At 34.6% G+C, this 14928-nt stretch overlaps 1 long non-coding RNA gene across 1 annotated transcript in view; it reads left to right on the top strand.

The window, feature by feature from the left end:
- Positions 1 to 6393, top strand: part of LOC108513906 (uncharacterized) — an 11245-nt gene extending 4852 nt beyond the window's left edge. The window contains exons 2-3 of the long non-coding RNA XR_001881049.1: positions 3138 to 3354; positions 6291 to 6393. This is a non-coding gene — a long non-coding RNA (uncharacterized LOC108513906). The remainder of the gene's footprint in view (positions 1 to 3137; positions 3355 to 6290) is intronic.
- The last annotated feature ends 8535 nt before the right edge of the window (positions 6394 to 14928 follow it).

Genomic DNA, 14928 nt, shown 5'->3' with positions numbered 1-14928 from the left:
TTTTTTTTTTTTTTTTTTTTTTTAATTCTGGTTCTGGCTTAATGCTGATAAATAACACATATTTAACTTCCATCCCAAATGTATTTTAACTAGCATGTGTTCATTTTTTGACAATGTTACGTATGATTTTCTCATAGAGAAAATAAAAGGAGAAAGAAAACATTTGCAATGTAAAACTAAATAAATTTTTATGATATTAATTGGATTATATAATTTATTTATAATTTGGAGGGATCAAATAACGACATTAGAGATGGGCTATATTTCCAATCATCAATAAAATTTATATTATCAATAGAATTTTAATGTTTCAAAGATTATTTCTATTTTTCCCCATGGACAGATTCATTATACGAGAGAAAGGAACAGCAAGGAAAAATGCCACAGAAATAGTGACCAGGTAGATGAAAAGCAAACCAAACAAAAATAATGTCACGGAACTAAAAGTGAGAACACTATCAAGAAGAAAACAGGCCATATTAGATGCAGCAAAAAGAATAAATTGGATGAGGGACAAAAACAGGTTAACTGACTTAGTAACTAGATAATAGGTAAATACTGCAGTCTGAGTATGATTGGGAGAAGGTTAGGAGCATGCACACTAAACATTTGTTACCATTTCAAAGAACTTGATAGAAATTAAAAATAGTGGCCTTAACTTATGTATAAATGTGGGTTGAAGGGAAGAGAGGGAACATGAGCCCGTTTGTAAACAGAGAATACGAAAATGGTAGAAAAAAAGAAATTGAGATGAGAAATGAAATAGGTTAAGTAATGGAGTAGGATTTTGAAAAGTGGAAAGATGGAGAAACTGAAAGAACAGGTGGAGAGTTAGTGTTAAGAAGGACCCCTCTTTCTCTGAGATAAGAAGGAACGCTGGAACAAGAAGTTATCCACATGGAAAATGGTAAAATTAGATCCTGATTACATTTCATACAGATACACACACATACACAATTCACAGTGCCTTAAAGATCTAAATATAAATATTAAAACTTTAAAATCATAGAAGATAATATAGGAGCACGTGACTTCTGTGGAGAACAAGCAGGCTTAAATGGCCTTAGTGAGGTTGGAAACAGTGTCGTGGCTGTCCTTGGAGTCATCTTTTCCCTTTGGAGAATTTCCCTTTACCACCTGGTCACTGGGAGTTTCCCTGGCTTCTCTTACTGGGATTGCACTTGATGAAATTTTGTTCTCTTGTATGATGAATGTTAGGACCTAGGGGTCCTCTTTTTGCTGACTTGGTCTCATCTTGACTCTTGGTACACTGGTGGACCTTCTGAACGCAATCACACCCTCCACCCAGCTTCTGCCTGAGCTGCCAGACCTCAGATTCTGTGGGGAAGACACTCATGCTCAGTTATGGAGCCCCTGATGCAGGTAACCTACTTCTCAATGCATAGATCATGCTGTCCACGAACAAGGCAGGTAGAAACTTATGCATTTGTTAAGGACACCTGGGATTACTAATTTAAATCCTTTCTGTGCTTAAACATTTTCTGAAACACTTTTTTACTCTTATTGGACCCCCACCACTGACGCTGGCCTATTTTAAGTAGCTTCTCAATAAGAAGAGACACAAGCATCTGCTCCTTTTCATTCTCCACTTCTAAGATTTCAAACAGAAACAGATATGTGGTTAACTACTTGCTTCTTTTTTTCCTACATTCTAAAGGACCAGAAAGAGTACGCTTTCCCATTTCTCTTTCCATCGAATCTGAATTTATCTTACATCATTTGGCCATTATTCTTGTAGGTCGGAAGCCTCATGACCTAGTAAACTCAGGTGGAAAGAGTATCCTCTCCATAATATAAAACTAACTCTCCAATGAAGGTCTACCAGGGGTGGCTCTTGATATAGACTGATGAGACAACTAGGACTAGAAATTTCCAGGAAAGAAAATACATTGGTTGGCTTATATCTCAGAAATATTATGCCTATTATGTATTTTTTCAAGGAAGAAATGACAGGCTTCAATAATGGACTGCATGTGAGGAGTGAGGGAACCTGGGACACAGGTATCATTCTCCCCATTTTGCAGTTGAATAAACCAAGGCTTCAGAGGAATTAAACAACCTACATCACATCAAATGAAGAAAAGTCAGAATTCCAACACAGGTCTGAAACCAAAATGCATGCTCTTTTTACAATTAAAAAAAAAAAAAAAAAAAAAAAAATACACCCCACCCCACACACACACACACACACACACACACACACACAATTTTGAGAAGCATATAGTCTACCACCATTAAAGTTTCTTATCACCTAATGGGTGATACAACACAATAGCCAAACATCTGTGAAATCAGGTTAGTCATCATAATAGTCTCACCTTAATAAAACAGTATTTAAAAAGCATATTTTTTATAGCTCCTAAAGGAGTAGAGTTGCTTTTTTTCTTTTTTGAGCTTGAAAAAAACCAAAGCTAAGATGTTTCAAGATTTGGCAAATGTCCCCAGGATAAAAGCAACTTTTTCTCACTCAATTCTTGCCCGCATTTATATTTTGGCCTAGATAAGTATTCTCTTGTTTGTACTTTTATATGTTTGGATGCTTTTACATTTTATCTCTCTTTTTTTTTTTTTCTTTTTTTTCTGGAAGAGGCAGTCATGAAACTTGGTCCACCCTATTAGTGGAAATGGGAGTACAGTTTAAATATTTGTTGTTTTATATGCTATCATCTTTAGGGATTTAAAAAAATTTTGCTAGGTTTATCCCAGGTAAAATTTATTATCAAAGCTGATACCAAAACTATCTCCAAGCACACTATCATAATAATATGAATGCCAGAAAGTATTACATTTTTACTCACAAACACTTGGATGCATAGTTTAATAAATATTGACCTCACCATATGTGACTGAATTTGTACAATCAGTCAAGGGACCATAAACCACTGCATTTAAACCTGTGAGAAACAATCTAGGCCTAATTTTGTTACTTTTCTTGCCACTGCTATTATTGATAGAAATACAATTAAATAATTAAGATTAAGCAATCCATTAGAAGATTACTAAAATTATATCTTCCCAATGTCTCCTACAGTAAGATTTCTTAATAATTATAACCCTTGGAGACAATTCGAACTTTATTTAAATGTTCTGCTCAAATCTAAATTTCCTTCTCCTAGGCTGAAGCCTGATCTAAATAAGGAAGTAGTTGGGATATATACAGAGGCTGTCGAACATGGAACTGCATCTGAGAAACAGGCAGCAGCAACCAAAAGCAAAGCAGGGACTGAGAACAGGCAGGTTCCAAGAGCAAAATGGAACTTGAAAGCCAAGTACGGTTCACTGTAAAGGAGAAAATATAGAAATACAGAACTACAACACCTGGTCTGGGATGTGGTAAGTACCCAAAATATAGGAAAATTGTATGAATTCCTGTGAAGTAGTAAACTATGATATCAAAATAATCCTGTGACACATAATAATCCTGTGACAACAAACTCAAAGCAGGGAAAGAGGGGCTTCATTCAATGCTGGAGATAAGTGAAAAAAAAAAAAAGTGAAGTGTCTGAAGGACAGAAGTTATCATCTCAAAAAGGCACATCAGCTAGATCTCATGGAAAACATATGATCATAATTCTAGACTCTGTTCGGTATTACAAAAGCCATAGTTTATGAGTAGTCTGTTTCTCTCATTTATCAACAAATAACTCTGCTGCAACTGTAGTGAAATTTTACAAAGGACAATTCTTCTGTCTCCTAGACACATCTGTTGTTTTCAGGGGTATACTAGTGACTATGAAATTGAATTTTAAATGTACATATATTGTTTGTTCATACATCCCTAAAATACATGAAATGTATTATTCATATATGCCTAAAATACATGAAATGCTAAAGAAATACGTAAACTCTGAAATACACATTTATCTTTGGACATAAGAGTTTGTCTAATTCAAAAGCTATATATATTGAAAAGATTAAATACAATAAGCCATGCCCAATCTTACTTCGATCCTGTGAGTTCAAAGAACCAGAGATAGCTCCAAATGACTAACCTTATAACTTTATTAACACACATTAAAATGTGTTATAGTTTGCAGAGAATTAAGAAGGCATAAACAGATATAAGCATGTTACCTTGAAGGTAAAACAATTAAGTGGATATCTGTTTTTGATCGTAGTTGTTCAAGGAAAATCAAAGAATAAAACATAGTTTATCCATGGAAACATTGAAGAGCATATGTTCTAGAAAGAGGCAACTATACTAAACATGACTTCAAGAGCACTAGTCAGTAATCTCATTGCTTTGTTAAATTATTTAAATAAATCATAGGAAAATATTCACATACCATTCTCACAACCTATTATTTACTTCTTCACGATGGTGAACGTTGACAACTCTACTAATTTTGATAACTATAATTTATTTCTATCTTGAAAACTTTGCAGAACTCTAAGATAAACCTAAGGTCACTGAACACTGGTTTTATGGATGTTGAATTCTGACGTCTGTTTGGAGGTATTCTTTCTGAACTTTCAGTGGTTTACATGAAAATAGTTCTATTTTCCTAGTCCCTAAGATGCATAGAATGTATTTGAGTAGAGTGGATGGATAAAATATTGAGTCTTCTTTGGGAGATGTTAGTATAGAAAAGGATACTCTCACATGTTCAGGAACACTAAAACACAACCTATTCCTAAGGACTTAATTTTCTACCTACTAGACAATAAATAAGTATAAATTTTTAATTGCCTCAGGCTATGAAAGTGGTATCATCTACAAAGAAAACTGATCTCGTGGGATCGGTTTAAGGAAAAAAAAAAAAAAGAGAAAACGGTTACCTTTGATGGTATCTCCTCAAAATGTTAAGGCTGTTTCCAAAGGAATATATTCAGCCTCTCTTGACAACTCATTTTGGACATGATTTATTTTAAATTCTTCAAGATTCTATTGTTTAGCTCACATGATATTTTGAGGGCCACAAAATCCATAAATTAAGCACAAAATTTTTAAGTCAGTGTGTTCCAAACTTACCTTCTCACAAGACTCATTTGGGGTACTTTATTCAGACTCCACACCCTCAATAAAGAATAATTTTAAATTACACTAGTTGTGATACTTAAAATACAGAGTCTGGAATCGTTGATATATGTAAATTTTTTTCATAATGATACCAGAATTTAGAAAATATATCTGTTTAGTCTATCAGTACCAGCCACAATTTCATTAACTCTGCCTTTTATTTCTGACTTAGTATACTTTAGATTAGTTTTACATCCTTTCCAACTTGTAAACAATACTTTTTACTTCAGTGGTTCTTCCTCAGCTTCACTATATGTATTTTAACACACATGAGACCCAAAATTGTATATAGTATTCCAGGTAGGGGAAATTGACTAAACTGGGCACTTATCTTTGTTATAAGTTCTCTCCTTTGCTGGAGTGAATGATGTGGAACTGCAGAATCCAGCTGACCCCCAAGGTCAGAAACTAATATGAACTTTAATCAGAAAGACAGGAAAATACTCTCAATGTAGAAGAAATTTAAAAACTCATGAACATCAGGGTCAAGAGAGCCTGCAAGGAGTCCTGCTTCAACTTGGCCTATTTCTCCTCTGATTTGACTACTCTTCTAATCCTTGTTCCATCTAGTAATCAAATTTCTTTTATTCCAGTAATCTCAGGCTCAGTTTTGACAACCTGCCACGTACCCTGCTTCCTCAATGGGAGATGTCATGCCTTATACATGCTAGCCTCCCACAACACAGATTTCTGTCTTTCTCTTACCCATTCTTTCCGGTGCTAGTAATTGCCTCTGTTATAGGCAGGTAAGTGGTAACCTTTCTGAGATCACACATATAACCTTCTTCTAAAGCATTATCTTGTATTTGCTGACAATAAAACTTCCATACAGTTTTATTTCTTCACTCAGATCCACTTGAAATATTTGTGGTATGCCTGGAAATCCTTAGTATTATCTGCCAAATTACAAATTTTACTGGGCACACACTGTCAGATGTTTTGTAAAAAGGTAAAATAAAACTCTTCCAAGTACTGAGCCTTAGTTCACATTTTTTTCTTGCAAAGAAGTGCCTGCCCTTGTTCCTTGAGTATAAGTCAATTTTCTATTCATGATAACATAAACTATTTTACAATGACTTAGATTTTAAATGGTCTTTGGTGTGTCATCTTTACAAAGGGATTTTTAAAGCTGCAAACACATTATGTATAGTACATTTTTCTTGTAAACATACTTATTCTTCAAATAACACTAGAAGCTTTTTCCTTTCTGAAAATGTTACCTTGCTTCTTTCTATTCTGTTTGTTTTAGTCTGCCAGTTCGCAAGGAAAGAAAATGGAAATCACTAGTCTTTTTTGGAGACTTTTACAATGGCAGGCGTGTTGCTCAATCATCCAAGGCTCCAACAGATTGAGAATTTATAAAGACTAGTGGATTTATTTTGGCCAAGGACTTCTCATTTCACTCTTACATATTTCAAAATCTTTGTTGGATGACATATTCTAATAAAATAATTATCTACTTTGGCAAATAAGTTGAATGCTCATTATTATTTATTATAATATTAGCAAAATGAATCAAAATCATTAGAAAGGACAGTCCTCAAAAAAGCATGAGTTTGCATACCATTTTTGTACCGTTAACCTCCATGTGTTCAATTATTATAAATGGGATCAAATAATTCTTTCTATAGGTTCCTGATAGTGGGATTAACGTGTTCCATAAAATAGCTTTTGTTCTTTAACTCTGTGAGAATAAAACCTCTATTGAGTTAGGTATAAAATACCTATTTTATTCTTTCATTCAAGGGGTATTTATTAAACATCAGAATGTGTTCTCACACTGTAAAAAGCAAAAATCATGTTAAGTGATAACTCTAAACTTTAAGAAGCTCAGAATAATAAAGAATCATATGGTTCATTAGGGACTTGGCTCACACTGGAAACTAGGACAGTTTGTATCCACCACAATATTGGGTATTGTTTGTGGGTTGCAGTCAAGATACTGAATGGCAAGTAATAGAAAATGACTCTGGATATCTTGAGCAGAAAATAACCTAAATATATAAGTGATGTGTGGTTCACAGAACATAAAGAAAGCATAAATGTTTGAGGTGATGGTTGCCCCATTTACTCTGCTGTGATTATTACACATTATGTGCCTGTATCAACATACCTCATTTATCCCCTAAATATATACACCTACTATGTACCTGCAAAATTAAAATGTAAAATTTTAAAGGAATCAGTGAGAATGAATGTGATTCAGGCTTGAAAATGTTCAGAAAGGAAAGGAAGTTGGTTGGTTAGAACCACAAGCAAAATGATTCCACTGACTGTGTTTCTAGTTTTCTATTTATTTTCATTTTAATTAATTAATTAAATTTTATCTTTTAGGTTCAGGAGTACATGTGTAGGTTTGTTATATAGATAAATTCATGTCACAAAGGTTTGTTGTACAGATTATTTTGTCCCTCGGGTACTAAGCTTAGTACCCAACAGTTAATTTTTCTGATCCTATTCCTCCTCGCACCGTCCACCCTCAAGTAGGCCATAGTGGGTGTTGTTTCCCTTTTTGTGTGCATGAGTTCTTATCATTAGGTCCCACTTATGAGTGAGAACATGAAGTACTTGGTTTTCTGTTCCTGTATTAGTTTGCCTCTAGCTCCATCCATGTTCCCACAAAAGATATGATCTCATTTGTTTTTATGGCTGCATAGTATTCCATTGTGTATATGTACCACATTTTCTTTATCCGATATGTCATTGGTGAGAATTAGGCTGATTCCATTTCTTTGCTATTGTAAATAGTGCTGCAATGAACATTGATATGTGTTTAAGGTAGAATGATCAGTAAAATAGTTATTGATGGAACATATCTCAAAATAATAAGAGATACCTATGACAAACCCACAGACAATATCATGCCAAATGGGGAAAAGCTGGAAGCATTCCCTTTGAAAACCAGGACAAGACAAAGATGCCCTCTGTCATTACTCCTATTCATCATAGTATTGGAAGTCCTGGCCAGAGCAATCAGGCAAAAGAAGAAATAAAGAGCATCCAAATAGGAAGAAAGGAAGTCAAACCATCACTCTTTGCAGATGACATGTTTCTATATCTAGAAAACCCTATAGTCTCAGCCCAAAAGCTCCTTCAGCTAATAAACAACTTCAACAAAGTTTCAGGGTACAAAACGAGTATACAAAAATTACTAGCATTCGTATACACTAACAACAGCCAAGCTCAGATCCAAATCACGAACACAATCTCATTCACAATTGCCACAAAAAGAATAAAACACCTAGTATACAGATAACTAGGGAGGTGAAAGATCTCTAAAAGCAGAAATACAAAACACAGCTCAAAGAAATCAGAGATGAAACAAACAAATGGAAAAACATTCCATGCTCTTGGATAGGAAGAATCAGTATCACTAAAATGGCTGTACTGCCCAAAGATTCAATATTATTCCTATCAAACTCTCAATGACATTCTTCACAGAACTATAAAAACAGTATTTTAAAATTCATATGAAACCATAAAAGAGCCTGAATTGCCAAGGCAATCCTAAGCAAAAAGGACCAACCTGGAGGCATCACGCTACCTGACGTCAAACTATACTACAGGGATACAGTAACCGAAGCAGCATGGTACTGGTACAAAAACAGACACATTGACCAATGGAACAGAATAGAGACCCAGAGATGAAGCCACACACCTAGAACTATCTGATCTTCAACAAAGCTGACAAGAACAAGCAATAGGGAAAGAATTCCCTATTCAATAAATGGTGCTAAGATAACTCACTAGCCATATGCAGAAAATTGAAACTGGACTCCTTCCATATATCATAAACAAAAATCAACTCAAGATGGATTGAATATTTAAATGTAAAACCTAAAACTATAAAAACCCTCAATGACGACCTAGGTAACACCATTCTGGACATAGGAACAAGCAAATATTTTATGATGAAGATGCCAAAAGCAATTACAACAGAAGCAAAAATTGACTAAAGAGCTTCAGCACAGTAAAATAAACTATCAACAAAGTAAACAGACAACCTACAGAATGGGAGGACATTTTTGCAAACTATGCATCTGACAAAGGTCTAATATCCATCATCTATAAGAAACTTAATTTCATAAGGAAAAAAAAAACCATTAAAAAGTGTGCAAAGGGCATGAACAGACACTTCTCAAAAGACATACATGAGGCCAACAAGCATATGAAAAAAGCTCAATATCACTGATCAGTAGGGAAATACAAATCAAAACCACAATGAGATACCATCTCACACAAATCAGAATGGATATTATTAAAAAGTAAAAATATATATATGTATATATAACAGATGTAGTTGTGGAGAAAAAAGGGAACACTTACACATTGTTGGTGGGAATGTAAATTAGTTCAATCTTTGTGAAAAGCACTGTGGTGATTTCTCAAAGACCTAAAATCAGAATTGCAATTCTGATTTAATTTAACTCAGCAATCCCATAACTGGGTATATATCCAAAGGAATATACAGTCTACTATTTATTTACTTTTTAGAGACAAGGTCTCACTTTGTCAGCTGGAACTCATTAACTCAAGTGGTTCTCCCAGTTGGCCTGAGTAGCTAGGACTACAATCTCATGCCAGCACACCTGGCTAGCTTATTTTATTTTTATTTTTTTAAGAGACAAGATCTCCCTATGCTGTCTGGGCTGATCTCGGACTCCCAGCCTCAAGTGATCCTCCAACCTTAGCCTCCTGCGCAGACAGTTTTTAAATTGCTACTGGCCCCATTGTTCCCACGTCTATTACTGTATGCAGGCTGCTGCTGCTGCTGCTACCGCATGCAGAATAGATTTTGAACTATTCTTGTTGCTTCATGATACATCCAGACTAAATCAATGCTAGGAGAATGCTTTTGATTGACTGAATGTAGGTAAATGTGTGGCGCTCACGTGCCAGGGTTCTCAGAAGGCAAATACCTGGCCTTTCTTCTGCCAAAATAGTGGACTCCAGTCACAGATGTTCACTAAAATTAGCCCAGTAATTTTTATTTGCTGTTATTGACCTGTAAAGTAATACTGGACTTTCTCCATTAGCAGCCAAGAAGTACCACCTCTCTAACATTTATCTTTCTTTCTTTACATTTTGAAGCCCCTAGTATGGTTTTTATATGAATGACTTCATTTGTTGCCAAGCACTCTAAAGCATTTTTTTCTTTTGTTTTTAGTTTTTTACAAAAATTCATGTAAAAAACTTTATATTCTGGTCAGGCTCTTCTACTGCTAGTCACAGCTGAGTGCTTTATTAGCTGGCTGCACACAGCATCAATATCATCTTCCACAAGACAGAATTCTCACTGACTGCATGTGTGTTTGTATATTTCCTGAAATCATCAGTGCTGTCTCTCTCTATATATATAATAAAAGCTACACTGGCATTTGACAACTTTAATTTTTTCCCAAGAAACCTGTTTATAAAGACATTATCTTCAAAGGATTTATCTTTAGAAATAGTTCTCTAAATTGTTCATGAATCTAAAGTTTTCTCATCTCTGATGATGTGTATATCATAGCATAGTACTTCACAAAGCAGCCCCCTTAGGAACTTTGAATTTTGTATTCAGTCTACTCAGTTAAATAATATGTAAAATTTTCCTGCTCCCTTCTCTCTCTCTCCCTCTCTCTGTGTGTATGTGATAATCACAAATTTGTTCCCCATTTTTACTAAACTTGTGCTCCAGAGGTTAAACATTACTTCATTTTATCTATGATGTTACTCTCATGATCATAAAGAATTCAATGCAGAAATACAAGGAGGAAGTAAGCTCCAAGTAGTTTTTTGTTATGGCTTTTTTTGTGATGGAGAAAGAGAGAGACACAAAATGTCACTGTGTATCACGAAATATGTTATACTAAACATCTTATAAAATCTTCCTCGGATATTGCTGTGTATCTGTTTCATAGTGAAAAATAAAATAATAGCAATGCCTGTTATCACAAATTAATTTCCTCAGATAAATATATGAATGTGCTTAGCTCCGGTCCTGACATAGAGTAAATACTGAGTGAATGTGGGTGTGATGGATCTGCTTCCATAGGGGTTGTCACTGGGGCTTCTGTGAGGAGGAGCAAGAGGAAAGGGTTATAAGGATAAGGAAGTAGCACAATTAATCCCTACTCTCACTCACATCATAGACCAGGCCGTGTTTGCTTAGTTCTTTAATTTCAGCACTACCACTCTTTGAGGATTTTTACCCAGAGATGGGTAAAATTATGGGTAACATTATTATCATCATAATAATCTTATTAATGAAACTGTCTTTGTCTCACTTTTCTGGAACAAGGCAATTTTGCAACCTCTGACAATCTAAGGCAACTATATATACTGTCCACATAGTGACCCTCACTTCCTGCTTCTGCAAAGTGAATAAATTGAAATACCCTCATTCTGTTTCCAGGCTTCTACAAACTTGCACATGTATATGATTTGAAAATATTTCTGACCACCTAAACATCTGTAGTTTGTGTAATTACTCAGATTCTAAACACTTCCACCTAGCTTTACTGCAGATTTTACATTGCCATTCACTTGCTGCACACTGCCTTTTTCTCCTGCTCTTGTATTTTCTTTTTCATTGTTCCTGTTTCTGACTCTTACTATTCTAACAGACTAATTTTACTGAACAAATCATATGGTTCCCCATTTAAAAGACTCATGATTAGTTTACACTGAAGCACAAAACACTTTATGTGTGTATGGTTGTATATATGTGTGTGTGTGTTTGTATGTAAAATTTCCCACATTAGTTCTAACTACTCTAAAACTACCTTTGATTTACGTCAAAATTAGTAACTTCTTATTCTTGACAATCCTGTTACTTTAGCAGGTTAGGATGCTCATCTTAGTCTTCCTACCAAAATTTTTACTCATAACTAAGTTAAATCAGGTAAGTAGTAGTATTTCCCCTATAAACACTGAAACTAAGTATTTATTGTCTTTTACAGCTTAACTCTTCAATACTCACTGGAAGAAATATTGGCTATATTAATACATTCTGGAAAAAAAATTTATGCCTGCCCTTAGAAGCAAAATGGTGCAAGGACTAAAATTATTCAAAATTTACATGGTTGTGTAAAGCATCTCTGTTGGAATTGTGTCCCACTGTTGTTAATAACATTTGAAACTGATGGAATTAAGATGAACAAAGGCCAAATAAGACTCCAGGCTGAAATCATAGCTTGTGTTGAATGTTCAGTATCTGCATGTCTCCAATTCGTCTCATTTGAAACTGTGCCAGCAAAGTGATGTTCTGTTTTAATTCATTATACTAACTGATTTGAAGCCTAAATAATTTTCTTTGGGAAGAAAAAAATTCATAAGAATTTTTAATGGTTTGCTATAGGCTAATACACTGCAATTGGAGAGTACTTTCCTATAACTATTTAAACTGAAGCATTCTGTGAGAGATAGGTATTTTTTATTCACTAGTATCATTTGTTTTCCTTATTCTTTCAGAATAAGTAATTCAGCTAGTTCATTTGCAGCATTAAAATGCTGTTTCTTTATTTTTTTAAGTTTAAGGTAACATGTTTCACTGAAAAGTAAAGCCAACAATTAAAGGGGAAAGAAATCCTCTTAGTAATGTCTTCAACAACCTACCCCGCCGTGAACCTCCTTGAATGTCCTTCATGTCTCCTTTAAATTCAGCTCAGAAGATCAGTGGGAAACAACTCAACTGGGTTGAAGAGAGAATTCACAGTCAGAGAGAAGAAATAATCTGCAGAACCAAGACTTCCAGTCTGAGGTATTTATTGACAGAAAACTACCACAGTTTCCTGCAGAGGCTGGTCTATATCTCTTTTGATCTTTATCAAGTTAAATAAACAAATAAATAAATAAATACTAGTTTTTTTCCCACTGTAATTGTTAAGTTTGATGCCAGTTTTCTTGTTAAGAATTTACTGGATTTCAAGAGGACAGTGTGAGTGTTGCTCACTAAATAATCAGGGCTGCTCTCCACTGCGTCCAGGGGAGGGTGTGGCCTGTGGACACCAATAAACTTCAGTACAAAATACATGTCTGGAACAGAAGCAAGCTCAAAAACTCCTTCCCAAAAGACTACCTTCTGGTCAGAAAAATCATGTATTTATAGGTTCAAAATCCCTCATCCATATAGCTAAAGCCTAAAACCTTTTTAAAGTTAAAAGTTTTGTTTCCTAATTCATGCGATGGAAAAATTTGACCTGATCTAAACTAACGTGCCAGACAAACTTGCCATGAACTTGATGTGGAGTTTTGTTTATTTATGAATACTACATTTATTGTAGTTTTATTTATGAATACTAAATTTATTTCAGTGTATAATTGTTATTTTCTTTGATTATGGGTTGCTGACTGATATGGTTTAGTTGTGTCCCCACCCAAACCTCATGTTGAATTGTAGCTCCAATAATTCCCACATGTTGTGGGAGGAACCTGGTGGGAGATAACTGAATCATGGTGGCATGTCTTTCCCATGCTATTCTCTTGATAGTGACTAAGTCTCAAAAGATCTGATGGCTTTATAAGGGGGAGTAAATTTCCCTGCACAAGTTCTTTTGTCTGCCACCATGTGAGATGTGCCTTTCACCTTTCACCATGATTCTGAGGCCTCCCCAGCTACGTGGAACTGTAAGTCCATTAAACCTCTTTCTTTTGTAAATTGTCCAGTCTCAGGTATGTCTTTATCAGCAGCCTGAACGTAGACTAATACACTGACCAAATGCTTCTGGGAGTGTTGTGTAAAACATGGTATATGCACTATATTATTTTTCTAATTATAAATTCCAAAACATATCTCTAAGCATTTTAAAGGATTGTGCATCAAAATTATAATAGTACATTATCATATAACTAAATATCCCTACAAATAAATTGTATGTACCACAATTTCAAACTACATATGTAATATACACACATCTTTCTGTATCTAGACTTCTTTCTCTTTGAGTAATGTCTTTGAAAAAGAGGAAGAGGATAGCACTTGCACATATATAAATAGATACATGTACTTTATATGTTTCTTATACATTTGACTTACCCCATTTCTCAAATTCTCAGCAGAAGGGTGAAATACATCAAGAAACATCAACTCAATGAAACTTCTGCATATATCACAAGTTGGAGAATTGATGAAATACAGTGGTATGACAGAATCACGTAGTTTTAGAAATCAGAGTGATCTTAGAACCATTTAAGACACTCCCTCATTACCACATGAGAAAATTTAAAAGGAAGGAAAAGTTGACTTTTTTAAGCTCAGAGAATAAGTGACAGCATAGATCTGGAATCATTTTTCTAAACTTCAAATCAATGGGATATAGCTTTTTAAAATTCTAGTCCACTGTGATTTGAGGCCTTTTAATATTACTTATTTGCTAGGATATCTTGCCTACAATAATGACATAAAGCAAAAGGACAGGGCAAAATTCTAATAACACTCAAGTGGTCTGGGATGAACGATACTACAAAAGTGTTATTTCTTAACGGAAGAAAAGTATGGGAGAGATTGCTATGCCTTGTGACACAATTTGCAGAAATCAATATATTCTCAAAAATTATAGAAAAGGTCTATGCTTTTCCTAGCCTTTGAATTTTGTGAGGCACCTGAAAACAGTAATTTTCCTGATGGATATAAACCTTATTGAAAGATATAAAAAAAAGAGTGGAAGAAGTGACAGCTAGACTAATTAATGCAGAGAAGATCATAAACGAAATGACAGAGATGAAAACCATGACACGAGAAATACGTGACAAATGCACAAGCTTCAGTAACCGACTCGATCAACTGGAAGAAAGAGTATCAGCGATTGAGGATCAAATGAATGAAATGAAGCGAGAAGAGAAACCAAAAGAAAAAAGAAGAAAAAGAAATGAACAAAGCCTGCAAGAAGTATGGGATTATGTAA

The sequence above is a fragment of the Rhinopithecus bieti genome, unplaced genomic scaffold (assembly GCF_001698545.2).
Source record: "Rhinopithecus bieti isolate Rb0 unplaced genomic scaffold, ASM169854v2 scaffold_32835, whole genome shotgun sequence".
In the NCBI taxonomy this organism is placed as follows: domain Eukaryota; kingdom Metazoa; phylum Chordata; class Mammalia; order Primates; family Cercopithecidae; genus Rhinopithecus; species Rhinopithecus bieti.
Note: the sequence above shows the minus strand (reverse complement) of the source record. Positions and strands in the feature narration are given on the sequence as shown.